At 51.4% G+C, this 24,650-nt stretch overlaps 1 protein-coding gene and 1 non-coding gene across 3 annotated transcripts in view; one reads left to right on the forward strand and one right to left on the reverse strand.

Annotated features, from left to right (window-relative positions):
* The window catches only part of ADAMTS2 (ADAM metallopeptidase with thrombospondin type 1 motif 2), a 204,629-nt gene that overhangs the window by 90,549 nt on the left and 89,430 nt on the right, over positions 1-24,650 (forward strand). The gene's annotated exons all lie outside the window — the stretch shown is intronic.
* Positions 15,986-16,056, reverse strand: TRNAG-GCC (transfer RNA glycine (anticodon GCC)). The gene has a single exon. It is a non-coding gene; the product is annotated as a tRNA-Gly (tRNA).

The following is a 24,650-nucleotide window of genomic DNA, read 5'->3' on the forward strand; positions in this document are numbered from 1 at the left end:
CTGGAGGCAGGCTGCTGCCGTTACATCCGCCTCCGACGCGGCCGGCTCGAGGCCGTGTCGGGGAAGACGGGTCACCGTCTAATGAGGACAAGTTCATTTCCCCAAGATGACAGAACAGCTCTAAAGGCTCACTCGTTCAGTAAAGCAGCCTCAATGTATTTGATGGAAACTTTGTTAGAAATGGAGGCATTGACACATCTATCATCATTTTGGGAGAGTTCAGCCATTTTTTCCAATTAGTGTTGGATTAAGTAGACAGGACATCAGCAAAGACAGGGAAGTTCTGAATAACACAAATAATGGCCTTGATTTAATGGAAGTAGATAAATTTTGCTTCTGACGAGTAGAGGTCCCTCATTCTTCTCAAGCACGTGTATAACTCTCATGAAAAAAAAATTGATCCATTAAGTGCAAGTCTGACGAAAACGAAAAGAATAATTATAATGCAGATCCTGTTCCTTCACCATCATGCCTTTAAGCTAGAAATTAATAACCCCCTCAAATAGAAACCCCCATTATTGGGGGGGAAAAAGACTCTTAAGTAATTCATGGATCAAAGAAAGTAATGATGGACCTTCTAGGATACTCAAAACTGAATGATAATAAAAGTGCTGAATATCAAAACGTGGATGGAAATTTATATCAGAAAAGAAAAAGACTGCGAATTAAAGGAATAAATTTCCAGTGTACGAAGTCAGTGAAGAAAAGCAAAAATTACCCAAAGGAAGTAGAAGGGAAAAGATGAGACCAGAAATCGATGAGCTGGAAAACTTCTCTGTTCTGATGACTGTTGCTGTTGCAAGGATGCAGGGTCGGATCTTTCAGGTTTTCAAGAGAAGTCAGAAATTTGTAATTCTGCGAGACATTTCTGTAATTAAAAAATTGGACGTGGGCTGTTCAAAACGTGTCTGGAGCCTGAGTTGGGCATACACGCCTCTTTTATAAGCCCCGCCTTCTCTTAAACAGCACTGGGAGGGGCCGCTCACCTCATTTAACGGGAGTGACAGAGGTGACTTGGGGAGAATGGCCACTCTGACTCTGGGACTGGAACTGAGCCTCAGGCCCAGATCCTGCTCCCCGGGGCCTGCGAGCCGCCTCTGCACACGCTGCCTCCCCCACACTGTCTTCTCCTGTATGGTTTCTGAGTTGACACATAATTTCATTACTCTTGGGTACAAACCTAGAAGAATTGCTGGGTCACAGGGTAACTCTAGGTTGAAGCTTTTGAGGAAATTGCTAGACTGTTTTCCAGTGTGTCCTGAGCGTGCTGTCCCCTCTTCGAGGGGTCAGAGCTCGTTACCATCCCCAGAACGTTTCAGGGTCTGTGGATGTGCACTCAGTTTGCTGTGAGCTTAGACTTCATCCCCGGGCCCTGGTGCGGACACAGAGGAGGACTGCCTCTGGCTCCACATGAGCAGGGACCAGCCCCTCCCCGCGGGCGTGGTCCTACTGCCTCTCGGCTGATGTTCTTGGGCCCCGGCCTGTTGGTTTTATCCCGAAATTGGGGAGGCAGTGGAGATGGTTTGAGCTCTGCTTCATTTAGCTGGAGAATAACTTAGATCCCTGATTGGCAGCAACACAGCTCCTGAGGCTTTCCTTGGGTAGCAAGCTCAAACCTTCCCTGGCCGCGAGCCTTTGCACAGCTTTACTTCCAGGGTCCTGTAAGTGTCCCTTTCTCACACCACAGTTCCCATGCTGTCTCACGAGGGCCTGGAGAGGTGGGAAGAACCCCACTTATGGGTTGCAAAAGGAAGGCTCAGAGAGCGCCCCAGCAGAGCCTGGACGAGCTGGGACTTGGACCCAGGCCTGGCGGACGCAGAACGTGGGCTCTTTCTGCCCCACGAGATTTAGGTGCGTCATGAGCCCCCCCCGGGGTGGGGTGACAACGATGAGGTTTTTGCTTCTCCCCCAGGGAACCCTGGATGTCTCCAGGTCCTTCCTGTCCAGTCAGGGCCCTCCGGCAGAAGCCACCTGTGAGGGCAGAATGGAAGGTGCCCACGGGCTGACTGCCTCTGTCAGAACACGAGCAAAAGCTGCTTGTGTCAGGGAGGTGAGCGATGGGGGAGAGTGTACTGGTCTCTTACCAGGAGGGCTCATTCCCCTCACGGTGAGGACGCAGCTCACCGGCTGGCCTCCCCAGGCCTGGCACTGTGAGCACCGAACAGCTACAGAGCGGGACCAAGAGGCCTCACTAGCTTAAGTTGTGAGTGGTCACCTGGTCACCACCGAGTATCACCTGGAATCTGGGCCTGACTGGAAATGGCTCAGGAAGGCAGAGGTCAAAGGACAGGCCAGTCTTTTTCTTTGTAATAGGTTTATTGAGATATAATCCATGTGCTGTAACTCACCCATTCTAAGTGCACAATTCTGCGAGTTTTAGTAAAGTCACAGAGTTGTGCACCCATCATCACAATCAGCTTCTGAACACTTCTACTGCCTTAAAAGAAACTTTATGGTCATCAGCGCTCATTCCCCGTTTCCCCTCGTGAGGCTTGACTTCCCCCTTTCCAGTTAGATGCCTTTTTTGTGCCTCGTTTCTCAGGTTAGAATTTCTAGTATTACGTTGAGTAGCAGTGGCCGAAGTCGGCTGCCTTGTCTTCTTCTGATCTTCCAGAAGAAGCTTTCAGCCTTCCACCGTTGAGTGTGATGTTGGCTGTGGGGCTTTCAGAGACACCTTTTATCATGCTGAGGGAGCCCCTGCCATCCCTGGTCTGCTGAGTGTTTTCATCCTAAAGGTGTTGGGTTTTGCCAGAGGCTTCTCCTGCATCAGCTGAGATGGTCGCGTCTTGTTTTCCTCCGTTCGGTTACTGTGCTGTGTTGTACTGACTGATCTGTGTATTTTGAACCACCCTTGCATTCCTGGAGTAAATCTCATCTGGTCGTGGTGTGTAACCCTTTGACCATGCTGCTGAATTCAGTTTGCTGGCGTTATTGTTGAGGATTTTTGTATCTACATTCATAAGGAATATTAGTTTTCTGTTCTCTTATGATGTCTTTGACTGGCTTTGGTATCAGGGTAATGCTGGGATGAGCGTTAGAATGAGCTAGGAGGTGTTATTTTGTCTTCTATGTTTTTGGAAGAATTTGAGAAGGATCGGTGTTAACTCCTTAAATTGGTCGAGTTTAGCAGTGAAGCAGTCTGGTCCTGGACTTCCTGTTAATTGGGGATCTTGGAATACTGACTTCATCTCTTTACTTGTTATAGACATATTCAGATATTCTGTTAATCCTTGAGTTGATTTCGGTGGTTTGTGTGTATCTAGGAGTTTTTTTTGTGTGTGTGTTTTTGTTTCTCATTTCGTCTAGGATATCTAGTTTGTTAGTATACAGTTGTCCGTAGTATTCTCTTGTAATTCTTTTTATTTCTGTATGGTCAGTAGCAATTTCCCCACTTTTGTTTCCTATTTTAGTAACCTGAACCTTGTTTCTTTTTATCTTGGTCATCCTGGCTGAATCTTGTCAATTCAAAGAATCAACTTTTGGTTCCATTGATTCTCCCTATGGGTTTTCTGTTCTCTATTTTGCTTGTCTCTGCTCTAATCTGTATTACGTCCCTTCTTCTGCCAGCTTTGGTTTTAGTTTGCACTTCTTCTAATTTCTTAAGGTGTGAGTTAGGTTATTGATTTCAGATATTATTTTTTTTTAATGTAGGCATTCACAGCTATGCATTTTCCAGTGAGTCCTGCTTTTGCTGTGTCTCATAAGTTTTGGGTACGTTGTGTTTTAGTTTTCATTTCTTTCAAGATAGTTTCTAATTCCCCGGATAATTTCTTCTTTGACCTGTTGGTTGTTTGAGAGTGTGTTGTTTAATTTACAATTATTGTGAATTTTCCAGTTTTTATTCTGCTACTGATTTCTAACTTTATTCCGTTGTGGTTGGAGAGGATACTTCGCTTGATACTTCATTTGATTCCAGATTTTGTTGAGATTTGTTTTGTGGCCTAACGTACCATCTGTCACGTCTAGCTAGCTTACAGTGCTCTTCAGATTCTCTATTTCCTTATCGATTTTCTGGATTTTATTCTATCTGTTATTGAAAGTGGAGCATATTTATAGTAACTATAAATGGTGCATAACCTTTAAAAATTGTGAATTACTCTATTTTACACCTGTAACCTACATAATACTGTACATCAACTGTACTCCAATTTTTAAAAAAAGAAAGGAGAGTATTGAAGTCTTTAACTGTTGTTGTAGAATTGTTTATTTCTCTCTTCAATTCTGTCTGTTTTTGCTTCATATATTTTGGGACTTTGTTGTTAGATGCATGTATGTTTATAATTTTTATATCTTGATGGATTGATCTTTTCATTAATATATAACGTTCTTCTTTGTTATAAACAATTTTTATTTAAAGTCTGGTTTTTTCTGATATTAGTATCTCTTTTATGTCTCTAGTATGTCTCATATTCCCAGATCTCATTTGCTTACTATTTTCATGGAATTTCTTTTTCCAGCCTTTCACTTTCAACCTATTTGTATATTTAGATCTAAACTGAGTCTCTTGTAGACAGCATGTAGCTGGATCGTGGTTTTTAAAAAATCCATTTGGCCCATTTCTGCCTTTTAATTGACGAGTTTAACCCATTTATATTTAATTACTGATAAGGAAGGGCTTACTTCTATTTGCTATTTGTTTTCTATGTGTTATATATTTTTTGTTCCTCAATTCCTGCAATACTGCTTTTTTGTGTTTAATTGATTTTCCTCCAGTGTATTGCTATGAATCTTTTTCTTGTATCTTTATCTATATATTTTAATGTCATTTTCTTAGCAGTTACCCTGGAGGTTATAATTATTATCTTAAATATATAACTTTTTAGGTTGAATGAATATCAACTTAAATTTAAGCAGTATACAAAAACTACGTTCAAATATAGCTCAGTTTCCCCCACTTTTTATGAAATTATTGTCACATCTTTGTACATTGTATGTCCATTAAAAAATTGATAATTATTGTTTTATGCATTTTCTATTAAATAATACAGAAAAAAAGAGGAGTTACAAACCAAGAATATGTAGTTACCTTTACTGCTATTCTTTATTTCTTCATATAGATTTGAGTTACTGTCTAGTGTTCTTTTATTTTAACTGGAAGGACTTCCTTTCACATTTCTTGAACGGCAGGCTGACTAGCAATAAACTCCCTCAGTTTTTGTTTATCTGGGAATGTCTTAATTTTTCCTTAATTTTTGAAGAATAGTTTTGCTGGATACAGAATTCGTGCTTGACAGTATTTTTCACTAGCACTTTAAACATGTCATCCCTCCATAGTCTCTGATGAGAAATCAGCTGTTAATCTCTGAAGTCCCTTGTAGGTGTGGAGTCATTTCTCTTGCTGCTTTTAAGATTCTCTCTCTTGTGTGTGCGTGTGACAATTTGATTATAATGTACCTTCAAATGTATTTCTTTGAGTCTGTCCAACTTGGAGATCCTTAGCTGTGAGATTCATGTTTTATCACATTTGAGAAGTTCTTGGCCATTATTTGTCTAAGTATTCTTTCTGCCCTTTCTCTCTCACCGCTCTGTGACTCCTATTATGTGTATGTTGGTGCATTTAGTGGTTTGCCACAGGTCTCCTATATTCTGTTTTTTTTTTCTTCTTCTTCTTTTTTCCTTCAGCTCACACTGGATAAGTGGACTGATTTGATTGATTTAACTGATTAAAGTTTACTGATTTGCTCATATCTGTTGTTGAACCTATCTAGTGAAATTTTCATTTCAGATCTTCTCAGCTTCAGAATTTCTTTTGGTACTTTTTCTAACTTCTGTCTCTATGTTGACATTCTCTGTTTGGTCAGACATCTTCCTGCTGTTTTGCTTTAGGTCTTTGTCCGTGGTTTCCTTTAGCTATTTGAGCATATTTAAGACAGTTGATTTAAAGTCTTTGTCTAGCCAGTCCAATGTCTAGACTTCCTCAGGGAAAGTTTCTCTTACTTTCTTTTTTCCTGAGAATGGGCCACACTTTCTTGTTTCTTTGCATGTCTCATAAGTTTTTGCTAGAAACTGGGCATTTTGAATATTATAATGTGGCAACTCTGGAAATCAGATTTGCCCCCAACCCCAGAGTTTGTTGTTCCTGCTTGCTGTGCATTGCTGTTGTTTGCTTAGTGACTTTTCTAAACTATTTTTATAAAGCCTGTACTCTTTGTTGTGTGTGGCCATTGAAATCTCTGTCCTTTTAGCTTAGTGGTCAGCTGGAGGTTTGACAGGGTTTCTGTAAATGCTCAGGCCAAGGAGAAGCAATACTCTTTCAGTCTTTGTAACTGGCTCCATGTCGTGGTGCTCCTTCAGTGGTTAGCCAGACTATTTAAATTCTGTCTTAGCCTTCACTTCCTACTTGTGTGCAGCATAAAGATCAACCAGAGGTGAAAACTTTGAGTCTTCTCTGATCTTTTTTGGGCATATATGCAGTTCTGAGTATGTGTGCGACTTCTAGATTCCCTGGTATACATAAAGACCTTGTTTCTCCAAGTAGCCCAAGAAGGGAATGTTTCTTTCTTGCAGTGTCCAGACCTTGTGGAGGGCCTCAGGGCAGTCACATGGCCACCCCCTGGGCCAGTCACTGTGGTGGGAATCAGGGTGCCAGGTGTGGGCTACTTGGCTCCTTCTCCAGCCTCTTCCGTCCCAGGCTCTGCAACGTGGAGTTGGAAGGCATGAGAAACGCTACCAGCCAGCCAATCCCGGTGAGATACTGTCTCCCTTGAGTGGGATCTGATGGGAGAGGGAGCTTCATACTCTTGACCACACCCATCCATTATGCTGGAACTACCCTTAAATTGATTTGGTGGCCATGGATCTGGGGGAGGTAAGTAGGAAGTGGGCTATGGTTCAAGTGCCAAAGACTCTTGCTGTCAGTATTGAGGTTTTTTTTTTAACCAAGATTCAGTGAATTTTCTAAACAAATGATGCTTCTTCATTTGCTCTATGCCCTTAGAACTGTTTTCAGAGACTTTAGATTGTTGTTGTTGGTTTTCTTTTTAATTATTGTCACCAGTAATGGTTGTTTTGCTGAGAAGTGGGTCCATGGGATTTCGCACACCACCATTCTAGAAGTGGAACTCTTGGAACAAGGCATTCTTTTTTGCTGTTGCTGCTGTTTTTGTTTTTGTTTTTGTTTTATTGAAGTATAGTTGATTTACAATGTTGTGTTAGTTTCTGGTATCCAGTATACTGATTTAGTCATACATATATGTGTATATATACTCTTTTTCATTATAGGCTATTACAAGGTATTGAATATAGTTCCCTGTGCTATATAGTAGGACTTTGTTGTTTATCTATTTTATATGTAGTAATTTGTATCTACTAATCCCAAACTCCTAATTTATCCATCCCCCTATTCTTTCCTCTTTGGTAACCATAAGTTTATTTTCTATGTCTATGAGGCTGTTTCTGTTTTGTAAATAAGTTCATTTGTCTCTTTTTAAAGATTCCACATATAAGTGATGTCATACGGTTTTCTTTCTTTTTCTGGCTTTCTTCACTTAGTATGATGATCTCCAGGTCCATTACCATTGTAATGCTGCAAATGGCATTATTTAATTCTTTTTTATGACTGAGTAGTATTCCATTGTGTGTGTGTGTGTGTGTGTGTGTGTGTGTGTGTGTGTGTACCAACTCCTTTATTCAATCATTAGACAGTTCATTCTTAACCTTTCTTAGGGCCATAGCATGAGAAAGATAAAGGACTCTGTGTTTGTCAGGGTCCTCCAAAGTGTAAGTGATGGAGACACAAATCTAATTAAGCCAAAAGAAAGGAAATGTACTGAAGCATGTGACTGTGACAGTGGGCATAGCTTAACCAAAGGAAGCTGCCAAGGCTCTGTCCCTTCCTCCCTCTACTGACTCAGCTCCTTCCGCACCGACCTCGCCTCAGGTTGGCTTTCCACATAAGCAGCCCTAAGCTTATGCGTGAACTTGCTGACCCAAGAAGGGAATATTTCTTTCTCGCAGTGTCCAGACCTTGTGGAGGGCCTCAGGGCAGTCACATGGCCACCCCCTGGACCAGTCACTGTGGTGGGAATCGGGGTACCAGGTGTGGGCCTGCAGCCAGCTGGGAGCAAGATGGGCACAATTTACACACAAACCAGGGCCACGTGAGGGTGAGGAAGGGTTCTTTCCCCTCAATAGAAAGAGGGGTGTTTGCTTGAAAAATTAACAAATGGCTTCATTACTCCTTTTAAAAACTGCATGCAGGCAGGTATACACACTGTCTTGTGTACAATTAATTTTTACTTGCTGAAAATCTCTTTCACATGCTCAGAACTTAGAAACAGACTTCGTGAGAGTTGTATCTCCTTTAACTGCACTTTTCATGCAAAAGTGATCGGTCACTTCCCGAAACACTGAAACAAATTCGAACTGCACAAGTGAAGGAAGGAGCAAACTTGAATCCCGCCCAAAAGTAAACTTCTCCAAGAGGCTGCCATCATTCGACTTCAATAGATTGAAACTCCAGAATGGCTTTTGATACGGCCTTTTCCACATCATTTTGGACATCAACTTGATTTTGACTGCTTTGACGGCAGTGAGACTGAAAACTCTGACTCATGAAAGTGCAGAATAACAGACCCAGCCCGCCTGGCTCTGCGGAGGAGGGGGTGCCTCTGGACCGATCCGCTGTGGCCTCACTTTCTGCGAGTGTGAGGTCATTGCTGGCCGGCGTGCCTCGCTGAGGCTGCCTGGGGCGCGAGTCCTGGCCGCCGGTCAGGGTCACACAGGAGGGCTGCCGGGGACCAGGAAGTGTCCACGCCGTCCGGAGGAGTTTCCGGGTGTCTGCACATCGCCTTGGTTGACGTGGTGATGAGACTTGTTGCTCAGCCCAGCCGGCAGCAGCCTGGCCTCCTGCTCTGGAGGGTTCGCCCCTCTCTTCCTCTCACACTGCAGTTTCTTCTTGGCCAAAGGACATCATTGTTCTCCGGCAGCTTCCACAAAGGGCCTGGGTTTACCTCATCCATGCAGCTAAGCCCATCTGTCAGCGAAACCCAGACTCCGGCTAAGTCCTCCCGTCAGATTCTCCTGAGTGTTGGGGTTCCTCCTCCTCCGCCGAACCTGAGACCTCCCCCCTGACTTGGGCTGAGCTCATCAGAGTCGTCCTGTGGGAGGCCCATCGAGTTACGCCAAGAGTTCCACCTCCCTTTCTGGACAAAACCCCCGGAAGAGACGGGACATGAGCGCTGAATCTCAGAATGTTTATAATTCGCACAGCCGTGACCGGCCTTGTGTCAGTGCCTCGCACGGCAGCGCCTGAGGTGGAGGCGGCCAGGCGCCGGCTGCGGGAGCTCCCGCCTCACAGCCCCGCAAGCCCGCACCTTGACACGCATCACGGGAGCTCATTAGACAGAGGGTTGCGTTCCGGGGAACCTCCCGCCAGTTTGATGATGGCGCAGGTTTCAGGGCGTCCAAAAGGACTCACGAACTGGATTTTTCTTTGGCGACGTCTGTGATCATGCCCCAGGCTTATTTTGCCACGGACCTTGATCCCTGTGTAACCTGTAACCTGTTTCAGCATCACGCCCTCTGATAACAGACTCTCACAGACCGTCAGCCCATCCATGCTGTTGACTTTTCCTGTCTCTCGCCCGCCGTGTCTTCTCTTCACCCCGATCCAGCTTCCTTCTCTGAAGTTACTTAAATACTCTTCACTCCTTGTGATCACTCTTGCTTTGTAACACTGGCTGGCATCCTGATAGAATGACCTTTTCTACCTACTTTGGACCCTGGGAGTCCCCGAACAGAGCTGCAGGAAGACGCTCAGGCTCACGGGCGGTCCCCTTTACAGGGCCTGTCACAGTGCCCAGCGGGTCTTCAAGCTCCTGGCAGTCAGACCGCAGTCCCAGTGCTCTCCCCTTCCCAGGCCGCTTTTCCTGTCCTTCCTGTCTCAGCACCTCCTACATCACGTCCCCATCCTCATGCGCTCCCTGCTGGCTACACGTCCCCATCCTCATGCGCTCCCTGCTGGCTATTGTCCTTTTTGGGCTCCCATTAAAGCAAAACTCCCCCACGAGGAGTCACTGTCTCCAGTTCCTCTCCTCCCATTCTGTCTTAACCCCACTTGCCTTTTCTCCCATTACTTTCCCAAAGCGGTCCTCCTCAGTGTCACTGATGACTTCCATGTTGCGAAATCCACTGGCTAGCCATCAGTTTCCCTTGGTAGCATGTGATGGGGCTGGTCCCTCCTAGCCTTGGTGTGGCTCACAGAACACCCTGTTCTTGTGGACTCTGACCCCACACTAGTCTTTGCTGACTGCCTCTCTTTCCTCCCCACTCTGAGTGTGTGGGTGGACCTCAGGGCTCCATCCTTGGAGCCCTTCTCGTCTGCCTCCACACTTCCTGCTTGGCGTGTTCATCCGTCCTGGTGCTTTGGGTACCATTTGAATGTTGATGGCTCCCTGATTTGTCTCTCGAGCCCAGACCTCTCTCCTGCACCCCAGACTCAATTCCCAACTGCCTTCTTGACCCTTGGATGCCTAACAGAAATAATGAACTCAGTACCCTCACGGACACAGGCCTCACCCAGACCGCTGCTCCACCGGCTGCATCTTGTCTCTGTGGAGAGCGGATCCTCCCTCCATTTGCACAGCCAAAGGCCCTGAGTTACCACGGACCCCTCTTTCCCTCTCACACCCCTTGTACAGCCTGTCAGGAAGCCTGTTGGCTTCACTTTCCAAAGCCACCCAGAGCCTGACCACCCCTCCTCCCCTCCGCTGGTCCCACCTCAGGCTAAGCCACCCTCTCTGCCTAGGTGGCTGCAGCGACCTCCTCACAAGCCTCCCTGCCTCGCCCCCTGCCACCTCCCAGCCCCCCGCCAGGGTCTAGCCTCAGTGCAGCAGCAATCATTCTTTTCTCTCTAATGGCTTTACTGAGATATAATTCACATACCATACAATTCCCCCATTTAAAATGTACAATTCAGTGACTCCTAATATATTCTCAGAGTTGTGCAGCCATTACCACATCAGTCTAGGATGTTTTCATCACCCCCAGAAGACCCCACACTCCTTAGGTATCCCCGGACATCTCTCCCTCCCCCCACCCCTAGGCAGACACTAATCACCTTCTTGTCTCCATGGATTTGCCTGTTCCAGGCATTTTATGTAAATGGAATCCCACAATACGCCACTCTCCTCCAGTCATTCTCGGATGCCTTCAGACAGATCATGTCTGTCCTCTGCCTAAACCCCTACAGTGGCCCCCACTTCATTCAGCGTAAGAGACACGGTCTTCACCGTCTCCCAGCCCCTGTGTGACCTGGCCCTTGGCCTCTCGGAGCCACTGCCCGCTGCCTTCCTCCTGGCCTCCCTGCTCTGCACAGGCTCTTCCTTCTGCCTGGATGCTCCTTCTGTGACTCCAAGGAGGGGAAAAACCTTGGTTCTTGTTTTGCCTGAAAGAGAAGAATTCAGATGGGAGATGTAAGCTCTGTGTAGTGAAAGATTTTCAAGATTTTATTAGTAGAGCAGAAGTCCACGTCCCAGGACGGGGGGCGGACTGATGCAAGGGCGGACAGCAGGTTTCTCTGCTTGCCCCTTGCCTTACGCCCTTGCTCAGAGGTGGCCTCCTGATGGACGGCTCTTGCCCCCAGAGGGCTCAGTCATGCTCATCCCCTTCCGTGCGTGTCCTCACCCGTGATGCACACAGAAAAACCCATGGGGGGAGGGGCTAAGCCACAACGCTGATGTATTACAGTGAGCATTGGGTCACATCCGAATAGGTCCTTGTCACTACTGCTCAGGTGCGGCCATCAGGGTCTAACCCATCTCTTGCTGGTGCTCATTTAGAGGAAGTAAAGCCCTTTTATGCTGAAGACGCACATTCCGCCAACTTCCAACCATCCTCCCTCTCCTCTGCCTTATCTGCCCGGTGCCCCCACTTACCTAACTACCTAACGTTTCCTCAGATGCCCCCACGACTCCCTCCTTCACCTCATTCCGGTCTTTGCCCACATATCCCCTTTCAATGAGATATACCTCGACCACTAGAGTATTTCATAACCTGCCTCCCCACCCCCCACCCCCCCACCATGGTGGCCCTGGCACTCCCAGTCCATCCACTCTTCATTTCTTTCTCTCCCTGGGCAGCCCCTCCCCCTACTGGAGTCAACATCTCGCGAGGCTCAGCGACATTGACAAGCTAGGGCGTGACACGGGGCTTCAGGGCTGGGGGTGAGGCTTTGCCTGTCCACTCAGTGCAGCTGGAGCAGGAGGGGAGCCCGGACTACGACTAGGGGCTGATGGGCGTGGGGGTGACAGGACGCAGGGCTGAGGCAGAACGATGCCTGAGGAGGGGATGAACCAGATGAGGGGTGACCTGTGCCCTGGCAGGTAGGGAGGCCTATTGGAGCAATCCTGGTGCAGAGGGGACCCCGGGACCCACTGGGATGTCTGCCTGGGGCTCACATGGTTCATGCGGGGGCCCAGGACTGGGGCCAAGTTGGTCGGCATCAGTACTGGAGTCTATGTTTGGTTTGGAAAGAGGCGGTCCACCCTCCTTCCCACCTCCCTCCCCACTCCCCTCTCCCCCAAGGCTAGGCTTGGCACACCAGCACCTTCACTGGCCCGGTCTGGGTACCTGGGGTCAAGATGGGGAGAAGGCTCTCTCCCCCATTACCTGGAAGTTGGGCAGCACCAACCCCTGCACCGGAGAAGAAGGGCCGGGTGAGTTTCTTAAGGCTTCCCAGCTGATTGTCTTTGGCGTCCATCAGATCAGCACTTGGCCCGGGCCTGTCACAGCTGGCAGAACTCGGACACACGTAGGTGGATGGGCACTTGATTCCCCAAGCACGAAGGACATCATCTCTGTTCCACACCCTGTGAGCATTTTGCGGTGTCCTGCGACGCGGGGGCAGCCTCCTTTTCTTGCTCCTGGTTTATTCCTTCATCCTGCCTTGCATAAGCCGTGGCTGGGACCTGCCTCTCGGCCAGGGCTGGTGGTCTAGAGGTGAATTCAACATGTGCTTTTCCTTCGGGAGCTTGTGAATTTAACAATTCCATGTGGTCAATGTTTTAGCAGAGAACACAGGGTGCTGTGAGAGTCTGGAAAAGGGAGTGACTCGCTCTGTCTGTAGGGTTATGAGCTGGGGCACGGGCCTGGGTTTTAAAGACTGAATAGGAGTCTTCCAGGAAAGGCCACAGTGGGCACTGTGGGCAGAGCAAGCTGTATTTTCTAGGACCCATGGCTGTAAATGCATTGCAGGGCCGTCAGCAGGTCTCCCGGGCAGGAGACAAGTGTAAGTGGTGACAGAGGGGCAGGGGCTGGTCAGGCCTTGGCCAGTGAGGCTCCCACTCCTGGTGGGGGGGTCTGGGTCAGCCTGGGAACCGCTGCAGGGCCGACGTGGCGAGGTCTGTGCAGAGGCCAGTGCCAGCTGAGTGGAGGTAATGAGGTGTGACCTCATCACTCGCAGAGGAGAGGCGGCAGAATTCGAGGAACGAAGTGGAAAGGTGCCAGGATTTGATGACTTTTTGGATGCAGAGGGGAGATGGACGGTCAGCGGTGCTTTCCAGGATACGGGTAGGAAAGGCGCCAGTTTGCCTGGGGCTCGTTGACATGAAGGGGAGTTGTGGGCAGCTGGGTGGCAGGTCTGGAGCCCGGGGGGGTGGTGCAGGCTGTAGATGGGCAGGCCCCTCAGCCCGCACATGGTCCTGCAGGTGGAGGCAGCAGGTGTGGAAGGAGGGGAGCAGAGACTGAGTGTGACACCCAGAGGATGCAAAGTGCTCCATGGTGAACAGACAGACCCGGGCGTGGAGGGCCCCAGTCTCCCGAGCTCAGTCTGCTATGGGGATCCGCCTCGCATCCGCTCCGAGCTTAGAACTGGCAGATTTCTCCTGGGACACCCCACCTGGGAGATAGGATGCAGCGCGTTCAGAATTCCCTGCAGAGCAGGGGTTAAGCCCCGTGGGGCAGTAGTGTCTCTGGGTGCCTACTGTGGATGCCGGTGCAGCAGGGAGGTTCTCTGGGGGCAGATGGCATGAACAGCGTCCCGCGGCCCTGCGTCAGGGTGGGGTTACTGGCTGGTAGGACGCCCACAGTCAGTGGTGTGGCAGGGGGCCGGGCTGGGGGAGGACCTGGAAGCCAGGTCCGGGCTGCAGGAGGGGCTGGACAGCTGTGAACCCGTCTTGGTGACCCCACAGCTTTTTTGTCTTCTGACCTACCTGGCTCAAGACAGTGTCCAGTGAGGGAGCGGCTGATTGGCTAGAAGAAGGCTGTGTGCCCGTGAGGGACCAGTGATTCCTGGGAACAGGAACACAGCTGGGCTGCTGCTCCAGGAAGGGAGACTGGATGCTGGGCAGTCCCCCAAACCTTGGTGCCTGGTCCTTGCACCTTTCTGAGTGAGGACGTGTGTGCGAGCGTGAGTCTGTGCTCGGAGTACACTGCCCCGATCTCAGGTGTGTAAGAGAAACCTGATTCCCTTCCATTTTTTGGAAGCCCCACTGTGCTAAAAAGTGAAGGAGACCACACAGGTACATTTTAAGTGTGTGCGTGAAATAAAAGAAGTCTTATACCAAGGCACAAACACGCTGTCAAGTCCATAGCCCCCACCAGACAAGGGTCCCAGCGATAGGACCGCAGGCCTCCCCCTCCAGATCTCACCCTCTCTGTGCACCTGTGTGCACAGCCTCACAGGTGTCACATCCTGCGTGTGTTTCTGATGTATATTGGAGTTTAGGTCTCCCTCTGGCCTCCCTTAGGCCCTGGACAGGTCATTGTGTGTGTGATGACGGCCTCTGGACCTGCCCATGCTTGTCACAGCTGAGCCCAGGGAAGCATTTCAGGACCAACACCTGCTGGCGAAGGGAGGGCCGGGCTGTGCCTCCTAGTCACTCCACCCACCCAGGCGCCTGCCTACCTTGCCTGCTAGCCGGCCCCACCCACCCTCCTGGATCTCCTCTCGCTAAACCACTTAATCCTGCAATGTATTTCCTCCGACAGGCCAGCCCATCGATCGGGACTCTCAGGGACTTGATTACAGTGCTTTCTAACAAAGTCAAAAGCAAATTTCCACGAGAGGTTTGTAGTTAAGTAATTATGGGGCTTGGTGTGTATGTGCCAAGGCGCAGAATTGTGTGGGGCAGGGATGTCAAGGGAAAAGGTCAGAAAATTAAATGAGGAAGAAAGAAGGTGAGCATTAGCGAGAGAGGCCGGGCAGGGGCTCCCAGCAGCCTGGAGGAGGGTGCGAAAGGGGAGTTGTAAAAACAAGCCATTTCACGCTTAATTACAATTTCCCATAAGGTGCTTAGAGAGTGATGATGTGCATTGAACTTGGACAATTAATGTAATTAAATATTCATGGTGCCTGCGGCCCATTTCCTGCCTGGGGATGTCTTTGGAAGCAGAAGTGATTCTTCTTGGAGGTGATTTCAAGAGCAGCCTGGGAAGGGGGGCTTCTGGGGGCTGGGCCTGAGGGCTGCTCCCCTGAGCCCCACGTTGGGGCAGGACCTCTCAGAACAGCTTTTTAAGGCAGCAGCCGGAGGCCCAGGCGGGGCTGGGTATCACTCACCTGTGGGGAAAGAAACAGGGGCCTGGTGTTTGTGACCAGTTCCCATACTTTGCTCAGTTCCAGGCCATTTCAGTCTGACTCGGGCTGTCACCCTCTTTCCCCGATTCTCTGATGGAGGGCCTTAAGGCCCCTTCACGTACCCTGAGCCCCAGCCGTTCATGTGCATTGAGCATGTCCTCTGTGAGCCCTTGCTGAGGTCATTATGCCTATTTTTCAGATGGGGAAATGGAGGCCCAGAGAGGGAGTGGCTTGGCCATGTCAGTCACTGTGGGGCCGCAGGCCACCGGCTCACTTTTTCTTTTTTTTTTTTTTCTTCAGAACCTGACCATCCTGCAGGCTCCCCAGGCAGATGGGGGGGGGGGCTCCTGGGAGCTGGGCATGCCAGGCGTGGAGCCGAGGTGGCAGACTGACCTGGGAGCCCAGCTTTGGCTGGTAGCACAGGGCTCACATAATTTTTGAATTTTTTTTATTTTATTCTTTTCCCCTTAAAGGAGGCACTGGGATTGAACCCAGGACCTCATGCATGGCAAGCACGTGCTCTACCACTGAGCTATACCCCCTGATCCGCTCACGTTATTTTTAAATTGCCTTCTGATATCTAAGGAACGGATACTTCACATGCAAATCCAGATTTCTGACTTCTTTACACTCAACGCCCAGTAACGTGGACCTTCCTCCTCCCAGCCACTGCCTTCCAGCATTCCACCCCTCCCTGCCCCGTGGCCTGAGGCTGCACTTCCACATGGCTTCTCTTGGGGGAAATATTTCTCAGTTAAGACTGTAAAAAACAAAAGATAAGCCAAGAGGGCCTGTGTTTCCAGGGAAAAATGGGAGAGCATATTTCTTTCTGGAGATGCAGGCTGTTTCTCTGTGTTTGATACGTAAGCAAGGTGTGTCTGGGTCAAAGAGGGGAGGCATCGTGCCACGCCCAGCCTGGCCACCTGCGGTCCCTGCCGGCACCAAATCCTTGGCTGGCTGGCACAGTGGGGACCCTCAGGACTGGGTTGGGGGGGCCCAGTAAGTGTCGCGTTGGCATGACGCATGGCCCGAGGCTTGGGTCAGCAGCAGTGTCTTCTCCGATGGCTCCCGCAGGCTGTCAGGAAGTGCCGGGAGCCATGGCAACGGCTCTCCCAGGAGAAGTGGGTAGGTCAGTAGCCACAGCAGACCCGCTGCAAGGCCAGGCCAAGCCCTCTGAACGTGCAGCCTCCATCCACCCCTAGCCTCCCGGCCGCCCCCTGCTCCACCCCTGTAAAAAATGGCCAGGAAAGGAGCAGACGGACCTCCCCTCAAGGTGCTGCTCACAGCTGCTCCTGCCAGGGAAATGCCGGCAGCGACTGCTTCCACGCCAGCAGCCCCGCGGGCCCTCCCAGCCTCGGTCTGCTCAGAAGTAGCCTTAGGGTAACAGTCATTTTTCATGTATCCAACAGGTGGTTTGGGCCCTGGTTTATTGATTTGTTTTTGCCAAGTTCCTTGTGAGTGTCTGGGGACCTGGAGAGGGGTCAAAGGGGGCCTCAGTCTTCCAGGAATTCCCCATAGTGTGTGCATGTGTGTGTGTGTGAATGCGAGTGTGGGTGAGTGGTGAGCTTGTGAGAGTGAGCGTGCATGTGTGTGTGCTTGTGCGCACACGCATGAATGTGTGTGTTGGGGAACAAGTCAGAGCAAGTCGACAAGTCTGTGATGGTCACATGGCCCCGGGATGCTGCATGGAGGTTATCCTGCAGATAAGACGGGCCTGGCAGATGGTCGGGACTGAAATACTGGAGGAGTAAATGAACCAATGAATGAATGAATGAAAACGTAGGTTTTGGGGACCAGGGAAAGATCCACCAACTCAGTCTGGGGGAGGGCCTGGGGAGGGGCAGGCAGTCAGGAACTTCCCCAACAGGAGGAGAGTCGGGGCTGTACCTAGAAGGAGGAGCAGGCTTGGCCGGGCAGACAGGGGTAACTGGTCAGAGAGGGTGTTTCTGCCCCAGTGAGCAAGCTTCAGGGATGGGAGAAGCCCCGAGTGGAGGCGGGCAGGTGGGCCAGGGTGGGGTCGTGCGAGGCCTTCCTGCCCTACTCGGCGCTGCAGGAGATGGGACCCAGGACCCGCAGGCCCCAGCAGCCCTCTTGGTGTCCGCGTGCTGGGGTGGCTGGGTGGGGTGGCGGCACACGCCGTCATGACAGTGGCCCCGCTGCCCGGCACAGACAGGCAGGAGCACCGTGGTCCAGGGTCTGACTTGCACAGACACTGGCTGGGTCATACCTGCTGTTAAACCAGTAAAGGAAACCCCAAACCTTACAACATGATGACTCTGAGGTTCTCTGCCCGCCCAGCCACCGGCCTGTCCTCTGGAGCCCTTGTCCAGGGCAGCCAGAGGCCTGGTGAGCTGGCCCCGCGCCATCGTCTCTGCAGGAAGCGCAGCCCTCGGGCGGCCGCGGGGCCCTGGCTTGGAGGGCATCCCCTACGCCCTCCCCGCAGTCTGTTAGGAAAGGCCCATGTGAGGCTGCGTCACGGATTAAATTTACAGGTTTCAGCACTTGCTCTCATTTCTCATTTCCTCCCCTCTCTGGTTGGGGCTGATCAAATTAAGCCCCGTCAACACCGTGGTCTGACAGGAGGCTTGGTGCGGGGGGAGCACGGAGAGTGTGTCTCCGTGGCAGCCCCAGGTCCTCACGGAGGAGGGGTCCCCTGCCTTCCTCCTCGGTGACTGTAGCCTCTGAAGGCAGGAAGCATCATGGGAGAGGGGCATGTGGGCTTCTCAGTCCCGTGGGCGGGCCTCCCCGAATGTCAGTTGGGAGGCCTCAGCCCCAGGGCTGCCCCATTGCCCTTCTGGCCCCGGGGGGCGAGGGCAGTCCCCCGGACTCCGCTCTTTAGCAGGCCCTGGACCTGCCCAGTGTGGGATCTTCGGAATCTTTCTGTCCACTATCCTGCTCCGTCCACAGAAAGGTTTTAAAGCAAAAGGACCTCACGCACGTGCACGTCCCAAGCAGGCACTGACTGCAGAGTCCATGCGAAGGGCACACCTACCCCTAGAGCTGTGCCAGGCACTGCTGAGCGTGGAGACCCTGAGTCTGGGCCCTCAGCGTCTCTCTCCTACTGTCCAGTGCCCACTCCTGCTTAAACCATCTCAACAGCTCAGAGCAAGATACCAACAAGGCAAAGAGCGAGGCGGGCAGGGTGCTGAGCAGCTGAGGACTGCCATGGAAACGCTGTCCTGCTCCTCCCAGGCCTTGTTAGAGCCCCACAGCTCAGGGCTGGAAGGGGACGCGGTGAGGCGGAGTGTGTGTCCTTGTGCCTCAGGGTCACGGCGGGTGTGGCTCTGGGGCAAGGCCCCCGGCTTGGCGTGTGACCCCCTCCTTTCAGCAGCCTCTTGTCCACCAGCCCCAGGGCAGCTGGCTCGGAGCGGTGCTGTCCGAGCTTGGGTGCAGTGGGCTGAGCTGGATTTCTGGAGTCAGACACCTTACCTGCTGCTCTGATCCCATGTGCCAGAGCGTGACCTGGGCCTGTCCCTCCATCTGCACAAGAGGGGCTCCATCCCTGCTCCACAGGGCCACTGGGAGAATAAACAAGGGATGTCCGTAAAGTCTCGATGTCCCTGGTGTCATCTGATCATCAACGGTAGGGGCCATTTCCCATCACGCTGCTTATGACGGTGCCTGCGAACTCTCCCTCCTAGGAAGGTGGCTTGATGCTGCAGTGTGGCCCATCCTGCAGTGCCACCTTGAGTCCCAGTGTCAGCCAGGGGAGCCACTTGTCCCGGCCCCAGCACCCCTGTGTGCTAGGTTCCCGGTGGGGCCAGGAGGGGTACAGCAGGGGACGAGGAGCGGAGGACAGTCCAGGCCCAGGCCAAGGGAGGGGGTGTGGACAGGCTGCTGAGAGTCCGTGCAACAGTGAGCCTTGAGCAGGGCTGGGCAGCGTCCCACACCTGCTGCCTGTGCTGGCACCAGGCCTCTCTCAAAGCACCAGGACCACCACCCTGCAGAGTCCTTGCCCACCCTGCATGACTCGGGGCTTCATATTGGAGAAGATGAAGGGACTAATGGGAGAAGCAGGTGGGCAGTTGGAGAGAAACGCACCCTGTGGAACTTGGATTTGGAGGCTCCAAAGACACTGAGGAGCTGGTTCCTGGTGGAGGCATGAGCTGGGGCCGTGACAGAGGGTTGGGGTGCGGGGTTGGGGGGCAGGTTCAGAGACCCTTAGGATGAGGGTGGAGCGACTTTGTGGGTGGGGAGAAGCAGGCCCTGCTCCTGGTGCGGGCCCGAGTGGGTGCAGCTGCCATGACCCGAGGCGGGCAGTGCCGTGGGGTGGGGGGTGGAGAAGGCATTTAGTCCTGGAATTCTGAGCGTGGGGTGACTGAGGGCCTTCTGGGTAGCGATGCCTCGGAGGCTGCTGGATGTCCAAATCTAGGACTCCGGAGCGTGGGCTTTCTCTGCCTGTGACGCCTTTGTGCAAGCTGTGCCCGGGCGGAAACTGCGAGGACCGGGGACCCTCGACGTCACCCGTCAGCACCCCGCTTGCCAAGCCTCCCACTTTCTCTACGTTCAAAACGAAATCCCAGGGAATCCTCCCTTCTGTTGGGACCTGTGGGTGTCTGTGTTTTGTTCTGAAGTTCACAGTAAATATTTTCATTAAACGATCTGCCAGTCTCTCCATTGTATCCCGCCATCTGGCTGCTGCGGGCTGGTGAGCAGCTGTGCGGAGGTAACTTGGGGCCAGTTCCCCTTCCCCCCACTGACCGCCAGCAGACAGGCCGTTTTTAGGGACCTGCCCTGCCTTGGCTGTGCACTGGAGCTCGCCAGGGCAGGACTTGCAGCCCCAGTTCCCAGGGGCCTGGTGGCTGAAGGAGCCTTCGTGCATCCCTGGACCTGGGTGGGCTTCCGAAGCCAGGTGGATGGTGGTTCGGGGGAGCAGGAGTTGCAGAGCGGGGCAGGAGTGTTAGCGGCCTTCCGTGTGAGGGCTGTGGACGGCGGGCCCTGGGCACTGCTGCAAAGAGCTTCTGGGCATTCAGCAGGGCCCCACTGGTTTGGGCTGAACCTCAGTGGCCTCAGCACTCCTGCAGGTACCCTTACTTCTCAAAGACACGTATCTGTGGGCGCCCAGCCCCCTTCTCTTGGCCGCATACCTTAAATCCGCAGTGGGCTTTCTCTCTCCCTGCCCTGTCTGCACTGGAGTTCCTCCGAAACTAGGAGATGCAACAGAGCAGCCCCGCGTGATGCTAAGTCTCAGGGCGCTCTGGCTACAAAACCAAGAGACGGTGTCTAGCCTCGACCAGTGCATGTGGCTGTGTGTGAGTGTGTGTTTGTGTATGTGGCGGGGGCATGTTAGGACTCTTGTGGTTTCAAGGCAGAATCCAAATGAACTGACTCAAAAGAGCTGGAGTCTGGGGGTCTATCAGCTTCGCATGCGGCTGAAATCGGGCCCTAACGGATGTCTGTCACCTGTTCCTTCCATCTCTCAGCCCTGCTTCTCCTGAGAGGAGGAGGTGCCCACAGCACCTGCCTGGGCCATGTGGGTGCACTGGGAGCTGGGGGTTCAGTGGGGGGCGGGGAGGTTCACCAGGAGACAATCAAGGAGCGTCACCCAGAGAAGGGGTGGGCTGCCCCGCAGCATAGCTCCAGGTGGCTCCGTTCGCCTCCTGGGGGCAGGGGTGCTGGGCAGTATGGGTGTTTCCTGTCCACCACCCAGGAGCATTGGCCCCCCCATCCCTGGGAGGGCATGCCCTGGGGGCAGTCTCTTTCCCTTTCTCAAGACCCTCCACCATTTCCGCCCAGAGGTCTGTAAGGGTAAGCAGACCTGGGACTCCAGACAACGTTCGCATCTTGCAGCTCTGGTCTCTGAGATTCGGTGCAGCTGTTACAGATGTGGCCCTGCTGGACGAGTGCTGAGGGGCTGGCCGGGCCCCAGGAGCCCCTCCCCGCTCCTCCCCTCCACCTCGAGTCATAAAAATGACACTGGATGAGCTGCGTCTGCTGGAGTTGCCAAAATTAATTCCGGTTCAGTAATAAAGTTATAAAGGGCTGGGATGAAATAATCTTAATGAGCTTCTTTTAATAAAGCTCACCAGTGGGGCTCTGTGCTGATGGCCCCCAAGGGGCTGAGCCTCTTTCTGCTTTTCAGAGCCTTCAAAGAGCCTGCCAGCTTCCAAACAGGGCTTTCGCCGTGTCCTCATTATGCTGCTACATAAACATATTTTATCTTAATGATCATCTTTAGGGGAATTTGCAGTCACGGAGGGCTTGTTTCTTGGTCGTTGATAAATGGAAAGGATGACTTTGCTCCAGATGACCTGCCCGGGACGGCAGTGCCAGCGTGCTCCTCCAGGCTGCTGGTGTGCAGGACTCTGGGCCTGGCACGCCGGCCCTGCAGGGGCCTGTGCGGGTTACAGAGGGAGAGCTGGGCTGGCCCTCTGGCCCTGGTCTAGTTCCATGGGTGTCACTCTTCCCTTAACAACATGGCATTTCCTGCTGTGCAGGGCGGTTGTAGAGATTCAAGATTCAGGGGCTTCTGAGCACTGGGGAGGGGAGAGCATTCCTTCGCATCCCCGTGCTTGACGAGTTGGGCGGTAGCAGAGCCCTGGGCGAGCACACCCATCCCCCCATGTGCTCGCCAGCAAAGGCCAGGGGTGTGGAAACTGCTCAGGGCAATGGGAGCCGTAGGGGGTCCAGGAAAGCACCAGCCTTGGAGTTCACAGCCTGCCTGACACTGAGATCATAAAAAAGCATTTAGCTGAATTTTCTTCTAGCACTTCTATGAGTTCATTTTCATCATCCTCAGTGCAGGGTCAGGATTTGATCTTTTCTTCCTCTATCTAACCAGTTGTTCCAACATCATTTAAGAAAAGAAACCATTTATCTCCACAAATTATTCTCTCTCCTTTGCCCCTGCAGTGAGCAACTGTTCTCAGAACAAAAGGATCAAAGGGTATCCTTTTGTTAGTGTGTATTTTTGCAAAATCAGGGTTGCTCCTTGACTGTGTGTGCTACATTGCATCTCATTCTGTTTCTTACTTTTTTGCCCCCAGCACTCTAAGATCAGCCTGTTTATGTGGGTGTCAGACTTCATACCTCTGCTTGGCACTGTGTGAGTTCTCACCTCCTAACTCCCCCTGGCCTACCCCAGCAGTGCTGTCGTGAACAGGTCTCGGCTGCCTCCTGAGGGACCCGTGCGAGCTTGTCAGTCTGCATGCCTCATCCCGGGGAGGGGGCCATCTGACGCAGAGCTGTCACCCGGGGGTCACCCTTCACCATCCTCCAGGGGAGTCCCTCCTCCCTCTTGTTGCGTCTCCTGCTTCCTGTATCTCTAGCCTTCCACTTTCGAGATTGCCTCTTTTGTTTTGAAGGAGCATATCCTTCAGTAGCTTCAAAAGGGTGCCGGACAGGTAAAACTTTAGAGAACTTACTTGTCTGCAAGTGTCTTTCATACTTGATGGAGAGCTCGTCTGGGTATAGACATTGTGAAGGCTTTGCTCCACTGTTTACCTGCTTCTCATGCTGATTTGGGAAGTCTAAAACCATTCTGCTTCCAGTCCTTCGCGACCTCTTCTGTAGCTGCTCCCCCCAGCCCCCTCCCACTCTCTGTGATAGCTTGTGGACTCTTCCTCGGGTTCTGAAATTTCACGGTGCTGTACCAAGCCGCTGGCCTGTTTCACCTTCCGCGTTGGGTGCTAGCTGGGCCCTGTCGGTCTGGGAGCACCTTTCAGTTGTAGGAAATTTTCTTGAATTGTTTCAAGAAACATTAATTCTTTCCTCTCTGCGTTCTCTTTGCTCTCTTTATGGAGCCTCTGTTGTATGGATGGTATACCTCTGGTCTGGCCCTCTAACTTTCTTCTTTTTTTCCTGATGGTTCAAGTCTCTTGGTCTTACTGTTTCACTTTCTGAGAGATTTCTCAACTTTATCTTCCCAGTCCTTACACTTTGTTAATTATTTCTGCTGAAATGTTTTTTTTAATTGAAGAATTGTTGATTTACAACGTTGTGTTAGTTCCTGGTGTACAGCATAGTGATTCAGTTATGCATGTGTATATATATTCTTTTTCATTATAGGTTATTGCTGGATATTGACTGTAGTTCCCTGTGCTGTACAGTAGGACATTGTTGTTTATCTGTTTTGTACATAGTAGTTTGTATTTGCTAATCCCCAACTTCTAACGTATCTCCCTCCCCCCACATTCTCCTTTGGTAACCATAAATATGGTTTCTGTGTCCGTGAGTCTGTTTCTGTTCTGCTGAAATGTTTTTAATTTCAAAAAACCCGTTTGGCTGTTCTCATTTTGCGCATTTACTGGCCGCAGTACCTGCCTTCAGCTCCCAGTGGTCACTGCTGAGAGGCTCCCCTCCCTTCCTAGGCGGTCTCCGTCCCCTCCGTTTTCCTCATTTTGATCGTTGTGCTTCATCTCAGCCTCCACCTGTTGTGTCTGGGGCTTACCCCGGAGAGCTGGGGATCCTTGGCCGGCTGCTCATGCATAAGGTTGGGCAACAAAAGAAGTGACTGGGTCTCGATGCTGGTTGTCAGGGGCGTCATGGCTGTGATGCTGCCTTCCGGTCTTTGATCAGATTCCCTAGAGAAGCCTCCTCCAGGCTCCTGCCTGGGGGTAAGTACCTGACCACCAGCATTCTAAGAGCATGAATTGTGGAAGCGGGCTGGTGTCGTGGCATTCATTTCATCCTCCTATTTTTTAGCGTGGTACCCATGCTTGCAACTACACCTGGTGCCCGCAACCCAGAGACCTTCTTTTCTACCTTTTCAAGAGAGAATGAGTGTCCGGACCAGTGCAGTGTTAGCTATTGGGCTGTTGCTGGGGCATAGGGAGTGGGGAGAGGATTTGGCATTAGTCATCAACGAGTCCTACTTACTCAATCTACCCTTCGCCCCACTTCCAGGAGTACCAGAGGCTTCTGTGCGGCAGACTGGAAGAGTCGTGGCCATCTACTCAACATGCTAAGTCCATGGCCATATCATCTGCTTTCCAGCCTCCAACAGTTCTGTTACTTTTTCCTCTCCTGTTCCCTTGTCCTAGGCTCTTCAAAAAAACACGTCTCTCTACTAAAGTTGTAATGGGGTTCCAAAGAGGAGCACAATTGGATGTATGTGTTCAATGCACCTTTTTTACCCAGAGGCCCGTTGTATGCTTGGATCTGCGTTAGGACTTTGTATTCAGTTCCACGGATCTAT

The sequence above is a fragment of the Vicugna pacos genome, chromosome 22 (assembly GCF_048564905.1).
Source record: "Vicugna pacos chromosome 22, VicPac4, whole genome shotgun sequence".
NCBI classification, from domain to species: Eukaryota; Metazoa; Chordata; class Mammalia; order Artiodactyla; family Camelidae; genus Vicugna; species Vicugna pacos.